The sequence below is a fragment of the Rhagoletis zephyria genome, unplaced genomic scaffold (genome assembly GCF_001687245.7).
Source record: "Rhagoletis zephyria isolate East Lansing unplaced genomic scaffold, Rhagoletis_zephyria_1.1 Rzeph_scaffold_05080, whole genome shotgun sequence".
Taxonomy (NCBI): domain Eukaryota; kingdom Metazoa; phylum Arthropoda; class Insecta; order Diptera; family Tephritidae; genus Rhagoletis; species Rhagoletis zephyria.
The window spans coordinates 20880-31461 of record NW_016162163.1 but is presented as its reverse complement, the minus strand read 5'-3'; the positions used below and the strand labels follow the sequence as shown (position 1 = coordinate 31461).

Below are 10582 nucleotides of genomic sequence, written 5' to 3'. Positions count from 1 at the left end.
TGTTGTTTGCGCTTTTCTTTAAATTACCCTTTGCGGTAAAACAGTGTACGACGCCGTTGTATTGAATACAAATGGATCAGCCTCTTCTTCAGGTACAAAATCCGTAGCCGTTTCCGTCGCTGTTACATGAGTTGTCGTTCCGCCTCCTCCGCCGCCTCCTCCTCCTCCGCTACCGGTCATTAAATCATCATTTGCCGCTGCGTCGAACGCTGCGCTTGACGCTGCATCCGCGGGTAAGAAGTCTGCAACGGCTGATACAACAATGTTGCATGTACTGCGACAACGTGTACCGTAGAGTGCGCCCATTGTGGCGCCAGTCCCATTCGGACCGCCGCTTGCGGTTTGCGGCTGGCGTTGATAGGGTCGTTGGCGTTGCTTTGAAGTATTCGAACCGCTGAAAGCGGAATCACCGCCGCCTAAATCAGCGTTAGTTGACGAGGTTGTCGAACGGAAGCTTTCGTGCGGCTGTTGCTGCCAGCGGCGAGTATGTTGCGCGGTCTGCGGACAAAATCAAAAGCAGTCATACACAAATCATTGATTTATTTAGTTACGCATGCAAGCGGATTGAGTGTGCTCACCTTTAACGGCGTCGATTGCCGTGATCCACGACTGGCAAATGAGTTACGCTTGTGTAGCGTTGATGAGGAAGAATTATCAATATCCACATCATCTTCGGGTGGCAGAGTGGAATCAAATGTGGACCACTTGTATACGACTCGCACCGGATTAACGGGATCATTTGAGCTAAATTCACGTTGCACTTTCTCGCCGGCACGTGCAAATGTTAGCTGTGCGCGTACCGTCCACTCTGCGGTCAGTTCATGCGGCTGCGGTGGCAAAGATGTTGCGGCTTGAGGCCGCCGTTGACTCTGGCCAAAGTCTGGCGACGCACCAGCGCCTGCCTCTCCGTGTTTGTCGTCACCGCTGAAGGTATGGCGGGGCGCTTTACTCGGTAAGCCCGACTTCGCATTATCATCACTCATAATCGCTGGAACGAAACCGGTGTTATTTGTCGGCACATGTGCATTGAAATGTGACTGTTTTCGAAGTCAATCAATCACTGCGATTTTATAATTTTCGATTTTCATTAATTATTTTTCTACACACAATTCCACTTTTCTCTAATAGTTTTTCAGCACACATCTAATTCCAGTCAATATGAAGACTTGGTTTTTATAAAATGGAATATGTTTTTTGGATATAAAAAACATACAACTACTTCAGAATGTTTCCGACAATTTCGCATTTATTTCACTTTGGTTTTTTGTTATTTCATTTCATGTGAATAACTAAAATGATCGCACACGTCTATAAAATTCACTGTCAACTTAATTTCTTAATTATGTACCGACCGAAGTAATAATTTTATAAAAAAAAACATCCACCGGCAGCAAAATGAAAAACTCTTTCTATATTAAATACTTTAAATACTCCACATCACATTGCACCAGCTTCATCCTTACTCATTAATTTCATAGCAATCGACATTTTATGAAGAAGTCGCATTTCACCTGATTCAACTCTAGAGTAGTTGCGTCCTCAAAAAGTCAGAAACATACTGGCCAATCAAACTGTCTTCCACCATTGATGACCACGGCTAAGAGTGACAATAGCAGAAAATCTGAACGGCCAAAATCTCAGCAAAAATTGTGGATGGAACACATGTTATGTATCCATATGTATCCACACAAAAAAAAACTGTCTTCCACCACTGAAAAAGAAACTACATTTTTCGAAGTACCTGCACTGGCGATCAAAAGTGAGTGCATGGTCATTTGGTTAAATATTTGCTTTGTTTTTCAAGTTTAATTTTTTTTATTTTTTGTTTTATAAAAATATTTTTAGTCTGAATTTTTAGAAAAATGATGGGGTCATGGGGCATGCGGGCATACATACGTTGGACACATCTGAGTTTATCCTACTCAGGTTGGGGTTTAATTTCTTGGGAATATCCAGAGCGAAGTTTTGCCAGGATGATCCGAGTCTCCCGAGGCAGACAAAGTTCTGTCTCGTCCAAGTCGGGTGATTGTGTTCCGAAAACTGCATACACAGGACGGGAATTGTTGCACATTGAAACCGACGTCTTGTGAATGAGGTTTATGGCCTGTCGGTACGTTGTCGGGTCCAGTAGTTCTTTTATGAACATATGGATCTCGTCGGTCGTTTCTTATAGATGCCTTTTGATGTTCCTTGGCGAGGACTCGACCACAAGAAGATGTCTGCACCTAACTGCATGGATCTGCTTGCACAGCATGGTACTGTACTCCTTGACGAGGAGCATTTGGACCTCGTCAAGTAGGTGGTCTTCTGACGACATCAAAAGATATCCCGTGGCTGTCCGTAGTGCCGTGTTTTGGCAGTTGGTAGAATTTAGTTTACTGTTTTATCAGGAACATTACTTGTTTCATTTTTATTAATTATTCGAGTAATTAATAAAATAATTTACTCGTCATTCGAAAAATTTTTCTTTGAATAAACTTAATTATTTATAGTTTACGAATATCGTCTTTCGAATAAATTTTGTCCAACTCTGTGGTACGCTAGGGTGATAAGAACTGAGAACTGAACTTGAAAAAATAGCCTCGAGACAAGAACATCGATATATCATACTTTTTGATTCGACATGCCGAAGATATGACGAAAAATATAAAAAAGGGGTCAAAATAAGCGTTGTAAATTCCAGGGATATGATTGGGGTTTAAGCCAAACTAAAAGCTTTTTTCTACTAATTAATTAAACTATTAACCGAACAGATTTGTTTTGAACCGAGAACCGAACCATATTTTATAAAGGTCTTTTCTAGCAATTTTTAATAGACAAATTTTCGCCACTTTTTATTTATACTTTCGTTAAATATGGTAATGGAATGTTTGTTTACTAACTGACCATTTTTTTCTGTTTCTGTAGTTTGCGGTTGCTGGGGTGTCAAGCATATACTTAAAAAATATAATAATAATTAGGCTAAGCACATAAAATCAGAGAAATTGTTTGCAATAGTTTAGCTATTTTCAAATTTCCTCAACAACAATAACCAAAAGCAAAAGCTTCCTGTGTGCGTAAGAACCTACGTATATTTGCCAAAAAAAAAAAAAAAATAAAAATATAAAAAAACAGTTTCGCCCATAATAATGTGTTTAAAAATACAATATTTTTACGCATTTTGCAACAACATCCGCCCGTCCGACAACAACAGCTGCCACAGCTTTCAGTTGTGATTTCGCTGCCAACAAAACCACTCTCGTTTTTCTTTTACAAATTTATAGCAATTTAAGATTTTTTTTGTTTAATATACATATGTACGTATGTATTTACGCCTCAAAATACTAAATAAGTATGTATTTTACAATTTTGTTGGCAAGCAAAATGGCTAAAAAATATTTACATACACTCAGTACACCTGAAATAAAAGGCTATGCTATGTAAATTGTATTTTACTTGCACTCATCGGCATTGCATTGCATTTTTAGAACGCAAAATTATTTTAAATTACAGGTGCAAATGTTCGAAATTATGTTTCGTAGAGAGAGAGAGAGAGAGAGAGAGCGAGACCGTGCGAGTGAGAAGAGAAGTAGCTGGATGGTGAGGGGGGCAATTCGACTTTTGAGGTCACATATAAAAATAAATCGCCGTCAACATATGCGAATATGCGTACATATCTACAACATTGCTACATAGTACAGTGGTAGTCAAAACATAAGGAACTTGTGAAGAATATTTTAAAAAAGCTGGCCAATACACCAGGTTTTAAGGTAAAAACGGTTTTTCTTTTGGCTTAGTACTGAGAGAGTATGTAGGACTTTTTCATCAAAAATAAAATAATATTTACTTACAACTCCGTTATTATCTATCAATGACAGAGCTTTGTATTGGCAGGGTATTTACGTTATTAAATTGTTAAAGAAACTCAAGCGAATAGCTTTCCATTCGTCATTCTATCCTGTGAAGAATTCCTCATGTTTGATGAAGTTTTTACAGCAGATCTTGATTGAGCTTTGATATTTAGGCCGACCACTTTAAAACTTGCTATCTATTCCTCGTCAAAGACAAGCATAACAACTTCGAAATGTTTTATAGAAACCCATAGATCCACAGAAAACAAAGCCACAATTCCTTTTTCGCTTACAATGCGAACTTTCTTCAGCTTTTTCGCACATTCGATTGGAATTTTATTGAAAGAATGTTTTGTCGAGCATACCTCCGAGCCAAAAAAACATTTCCAAAAATGATTTCAATTTACTGAAATAGAAACCCAATTTATAAACGAAGCAAGAAAACTTGCTACAAAGTAGTAATAATGTTTGCTAGTTTTTTTTTAACTGTAGGTAAAATCTTCAAAAGCGGCAGTTATTTCAGTCAGTCTCGAAAACATGTAGAGTTGCTGGCGAGCCAATTTGACTCCAACCGCGCTTTTTTGTCCTATTTTAATTCAAATGGCAGCTAATTTTTCAATTAGGCCTTGTGCCTACTTGTTTATCTTATTTTCGCTTTGTGTGGTGGGTTTTATTTTATTACTAAATAGGAAGGAAATGACATTCGTTAAAAATAATGGCACATCTCTGCACTACGGTTTTTTCTATGCGAGACTTTTTTATCATCAATATGACACCTATGACGCTCAGTATAGTAGGCAGCCCCATATGGTGGCTTGTTCCAGGTTCAATAGTAAAAATAGTTATTTTTGAATATTTCAAAGTGCAATGAACCGACTAAATATCACTCAAAGCCAGTACATATTACTCAATTAAGTCATAAGATATACATATAGTATGTAGATCGAATTTTATAAACGTAGATGTAGTTCCATACCCTGCAGTGAAAGGCCAAACCAGACAGTAAAAATACTAGCTCATTAACTAGTATGTGCTAAAGCGATGGTACGGCAGTTCGACAATTTCGAAAAACATAAGCGTTCAGCGACATATGCCTTTGAATTATCAAAACCAAACCTAAAACGTAATTGATTGATTTTCTTACAAATGTCGGCTGTGGCGCCGATTGAAGACTATCGGTTCAGGTGCCTGAGATCGAAGGTTCGAGTCCACTTGGAGGTGGTTAAGATTTTTTAAATTGATTCAATGTAAGTAAATATAATTATTTCAGTTTAAATATAAATAATAAATTTTAAAATCTAATTTCATTGTAGAAAAAACATGCACATTGAAAGACATACTTGTGTCATAAAACAAGAAATTAATAAAAATATATATATTTTTTATTAAATTTTAAAATTGCAATAGAAAACCTGAATTAAAAAAAAATAATAATAATACAAATAAGTATAAAATAAAAAAGAAAACATAAAATAAAAAAAAATAATAAAAATAATTATAAAATAAAAAAAAAATAATAAAAATAATTATAAAATAAAAAAACATAAAATAAAAAAATTTTAATTAAAAAATAAATTAATTAAAAAAAAATAAATTAATTAAAATAAAATAAAAAAATAATAAAAAATAAATAATTTAAAAAATAAAATAAAAATAAAAAATAAAATAAAAAAATAAATCAAAAAAAATATAAAAAATAAACTAAAAAATAAATAAATAAATTGATTAATTAAAAAAGAAACAAAAAAATATAAAAAAAAAATTCCTGCGGCAGGGATTAAACTGCGGACTTCAGTAATACCACGCCAGTGCTCTGCTCTGTCGGCCATTGCGACTGTTAAAGCGCCGCGAGCAAAATGCCATACTTATGATTTTCACGGGGGATGAATTGGCACACGATTTCATCAACCGGAGTGATGCTACAAGTATTCAGATGCTGATGCATAGCCTGACAATTGCCATCTTTGTAGGACATCGCCATGCTAAAAATACCAGTCGCTAACATTGAAAAAGGGATGGAACGTGCTGGGCTGGGCGTTGGGCTGAAAAGCGAACTGGTAGTATTCTAGTTCACAACTAAAGTAGCTTTCCCTGCAGGGATATGCTTTGACACGTACTGTATGTATCTATGTAATACTATGTATTATGCATGTGCGTAACATAATGAAAGTCAGCACAAAACGTGTTTTTATGCGATCGACCAAATGTTCGATCGTTTCATAGCAATTGACGGAAGTGCATCCTGTATAGTTTCGTCCACATTTTTTATTTTGTAGTTTTTAGCACATGTTACATAAGATTGCATATGATTTCGACATTTCTGCGAATTTTGATTATTTCATAGCGAATAACAGAGATACTTCTTGTCGTCAGTCTATCAGTCTATGGCGCAATGTGGAAGAATCAAAGCGGAGAAAGGCGATCGGGTAAAATTATGTACGAGTATTGGTTTGAAATCGCTAAAAAAAAATGTAAACCGTTGCGTTTCATTAAATTGTCACACAATTTAGCTTAGGAAGAAATGCAAACAAATAACTTTCTGTTCAGTTTTTCTTCTTTTTTAGCACTCTGAAGCGTTTAGTTTAGCTGCCGGCAAAAGCCATATACATTTAGTTTTTCTTAAATTCATTTGAATTAATTTTTTTTTTTCGTTTCAGAATGTACTATGTACATGTATTTATGTATTTTATCGTTGAGAAGGATGTTTTAATTATACATGTGTATTTATTTTTATAGATGCTTTACAACATTACGCACAAAACGCATATAAACGCACAAGACAACGCACAACACGGACATGCAAAACGTTCTCAACAACACCACGGCACGAACACAACTAACTGTCCGCCGAGATCAGTTTGACAAGCAAACAACAATGGCAGGCAAGCAGGCGTTGAGCAGCTAGCGAAAAGCGTCGTGAAAATCTTAGTTGTTTAAAAATTTTCTTCTCATTATCATAAGCATCTAAGGAAAATTTAATGTGAGTGTTTAAAAACACAACCAAGAGCGAGAAAGAGAACTTGTTTTAGTCGGAGAGAGAACGTTTTGCGTGCTAAAACCTTATTTGAAGATAGATGAAAGTTTTCGATGGTAAAAATGAAAGGGAAAAGCAAATTGGTTAAAAAATATATTCTCAAAAGATAATCAAGCAGCTTCTGCAATTCACTTCCGACTGAATTTCAACCCCTGCCCATTTGAATTCAAAGCGAATTAGATTGAAATTCACTCGGAAGTGAATTGCAGAATCCGCCTGAATAGCGGTTCAGCCACGGTTTGTGCACTTGTGTCCAGACAATTTTTAGAATTTATAATGGACGATGCCAATTACAACTCGTTCATATTCCTGAAGACAATCAAAGAACCTTTCTAGTTTTAATTTAACTTAAGGTGGTAGCTACATTAGGGTAATAAGAGCTTAAAAGTCTCCTCGAGACAAGACAAAACACTTATACATACATATATCCAACTTTAAGATTCGCCTGTAAATGCCGAAGATATGGACAAAAGTTTAAAAATGCGTAAAAATAGAATCTCTAAACTTTGTGCAAAACTCTGGAAAATTTAACAAATTTGCATACTAATCTGCAACTTTTCAGATTTTTTAGAAAAATTCTAGTTAAGCAGTTCTATATCTATAACCCATTCAATTTTAGTTTAACAAAGTGCAAGTTCGAAGTTGCGAAAAAATCGTGTGGATTTTTGGAATTTTTGTGCGGACGGTCTCATTATTTTCCTATACAAAAAAAAAAAAAATCGCACATAATTTTATGGTAGAACCTGCGTGAAAAAAATTGCCAAAAATCAACACGATTTTTTAGTAACTTCAAACTTGCACCTTTTTATACCACTGTGTGAGTACAGCACGTCGATGTAATCGAACATCCACGGCACTTTTTGCACTTGACGAGTTTTAGTTATACCCGACTCTAGCGCTACCCGGCGGCCCTTTTTTGCGATAGTATTGCCCTCACCGTTACTAATACATGTCTCGAATATAAGCCAAATCGGAAATAATATTTTTGATGTATTATGGAACGAATTTCCGTCATCCCTTGTCAAATTTGGTTTGGAGACAAACCGGTTTCGGCGTTGTGCCATCTTCAGTGTCATTTTTCGTTCGAAATTTGACAAGGGATGACGGAAATTCGTTCCATAATACATCATACACCCACCCTGTCGGAAACAACAACAACCAAAAAGGAAATAATATTTTTAATAACAACTCGACTCCAGCGCCACCTGGCGGATCAAAATGTGAATCTAAACTATCCAGAGACCCATTCAAACATACACAAAAAATTTCTTTAAAATCGGTTCACTCAAACCCCTACTGCAGCAACTGTATGGAGGATGATGAAGTTGAATCATCACAACATCTGCTACGCACTCAGCTGCGCAGCCTTCGATAGCTTAAGGTGAGGTCTGATATTCACCGCCGATTAGCTTTTGGGGATAAATATTAGTGGCTTGCGGAGCTTTGATACCAGCGAAAAGTCCACCGCGAAAAAAATTAAATTCTTATATCTAACTTATAGGCTGGTTTGGCTGCTTTTTATAATGTATACTGGTTATGTTAACAGACACATTTTTGCCAAAAATGATCTCGTTAGGTGGCGCCAGGGTCGAGATATTTTGAAAAACTGTATTTATGCTCTGATTTGTTTCACATGGGCATGTTTAGTTGAACGTAGTAGGACATAGATTTGCAAAAAATGTTTTGCAATTTTGTAATCGAAGTCAAAATCCACTTCTGGTTATTGTAACGTAACGCCAACGCGTATGTTTATGTTTAAATTGCTACTCCCAACAGTATTTTTTTTACTGAATAAGTGGCCATTTAATTTTTATGCAAATCTAGAAAAACCCTTTTAAAATTTTGACTTTTTCAATTTTTTTTTTTACATTTTGCATATTGTATTATACACAATACAATACGTATATTAAGAGAAAAAGAAAGTCAGCAGCGAATAAATACTTAATTCAGTATGTGTACATTAGGGCGGGCAAATTTGTATGGGTGATTTTTTTGACTTTGCGTGTATAGCACAGAAGGATTCTACATGTAATTCTAAGGAAATTTGCCGAATAAACCATGGATCTAAAGTCAATTTGAAGTTTGCCAAATTGCGAAAATAATTTTCTTAGCATTTTGCTGAAGTGACGTAAAAAAGTACTCAAATTTTGTATAAAAATATGCTCTTTGGGGTTTTTTGGTATGAGGAATCAATTTTTGCACTTGTATTTTTCTTAAAACTTTTCTTAAACATATTCTTCGAAATCTATTTTTGCAATTTTGTAAACTCCAAATTGATTTTAGACCCTTGGTTTTCTCAGCAAATTTGCTTAGAATTACGCGTAGAATCCTCCTATGACATACGCGCATAGTAAAAAAAAATTGATCAACCCTAATGTACATACTATGTGCATTCTTAAATGTGGGTATTGTAGAGAAGCTAATAAAATCAAAACTTCTTTGAGAAGATTTTATGAGAATTTAAGTGCACTTCTGCATGTAGTATGCATGTATTAGGGATGTTGCGAATGTCAAGTACTTTGAAGAAATAATATATTATTAAAAGGACTATGCTCCCATTGAAGTACGTCAGAGATCAAGTAGAAATGGGAGCTTGTATGACTGTCCATTGATATCTCGGTTATACAGTTTAAGGAAAAAATTTTAAGAAAAAATTTTAAAGACACTTTCACTTTCAGTTCTGTTACACAAATACTCCTATGTGCGTTGCATAAAATTTTGGCTACCATTTGTCATTTGGTTTGCCAGATATATGTACGTTTTATCAGTGCACTTGCACAACATTCGCATTCGCAAAAACTCCGAATGCGAAAGCGAATGCGAATGTTAAAATTAATGCGGTAGCTCCGCGGTTGCGAATGCGAATATTCGCCACAACCCTGGTACGTATTTATATATATAGGTATGCATGTATGTACATATGTATGTAGGTCACAAGGTGAAGAGAGCGGAAACCGCCACCGCAGTGTGATCGACAAAACGGAGTTCAAAGAGAGTGACCGCAAACTAAGTACAGTGGGCCATAGAAATAAACACAATAATACATATGTATGTACATATGTACATGCATGCATATACACTAGGGTGGTCCAAAAATGCATGTGAAAAAGTAATGTCGGAAATTTTATACTCCCACCCCCTATGATTGTTCTCTACCGAAAAAATATACCCCTATTTTATTTTATTTTGAAATCAAAAAATATTTAGAGGTCGCTCAAAGCGCCCAAAATTTTCCAGGTATTTTATATGGGAAAAAACAACTTTTCGTGGAAATGGTATAGAATTCTTAAAAGTCAATATTTTTCTATCGGAAAACTCTGTTTATCCCAGTAATAATACCCAATTGTTTATTTAAAAATTTTTTCACCGCAACTATAATTTATAGGTCCGCTAAAAACTCACAAAAACCCCGGAAAAAAACCAAAAGGGGCACCAATAAAAAATCGTTAGTATTAAAAAATGGTTAAATAAATAATTGGGTATTATTACTGAAAGACNCTTTTCGTGGAAATGGTATAGAATTCTTAAAAGTCAATATTTTTCTATCGGAAAACTCTGTTTATCCCAGTAATAATACCCAATTGTTTATTTAAAAATTTTTTCACCGCAACTATAATTTATAGGTCCGCTAAAAACTCACAAAAACCCCGGAAAAAAACCAAAAGGGGCACCAATAAAAAATCGTTAGTATTAAAAAATGGTTAAATAAATAATTGGG

At 35.3% G+C, this 10582-nt stretch overlaps 1 protein-coding gene across 1 annotated transcript in view; it reads right to left on the bottom strand.

The window, feature by feature from the left end:
* Window positions 1-10582, bottom strand: part of LOC108371574 (serine/threonine-protein kinase N-like) — a 41613-nt gene that overhangs the window by 11881 nt on the left and 19150 nt on the right. The gene's annotated exons all lie outside the window — the stretch shown is intronic.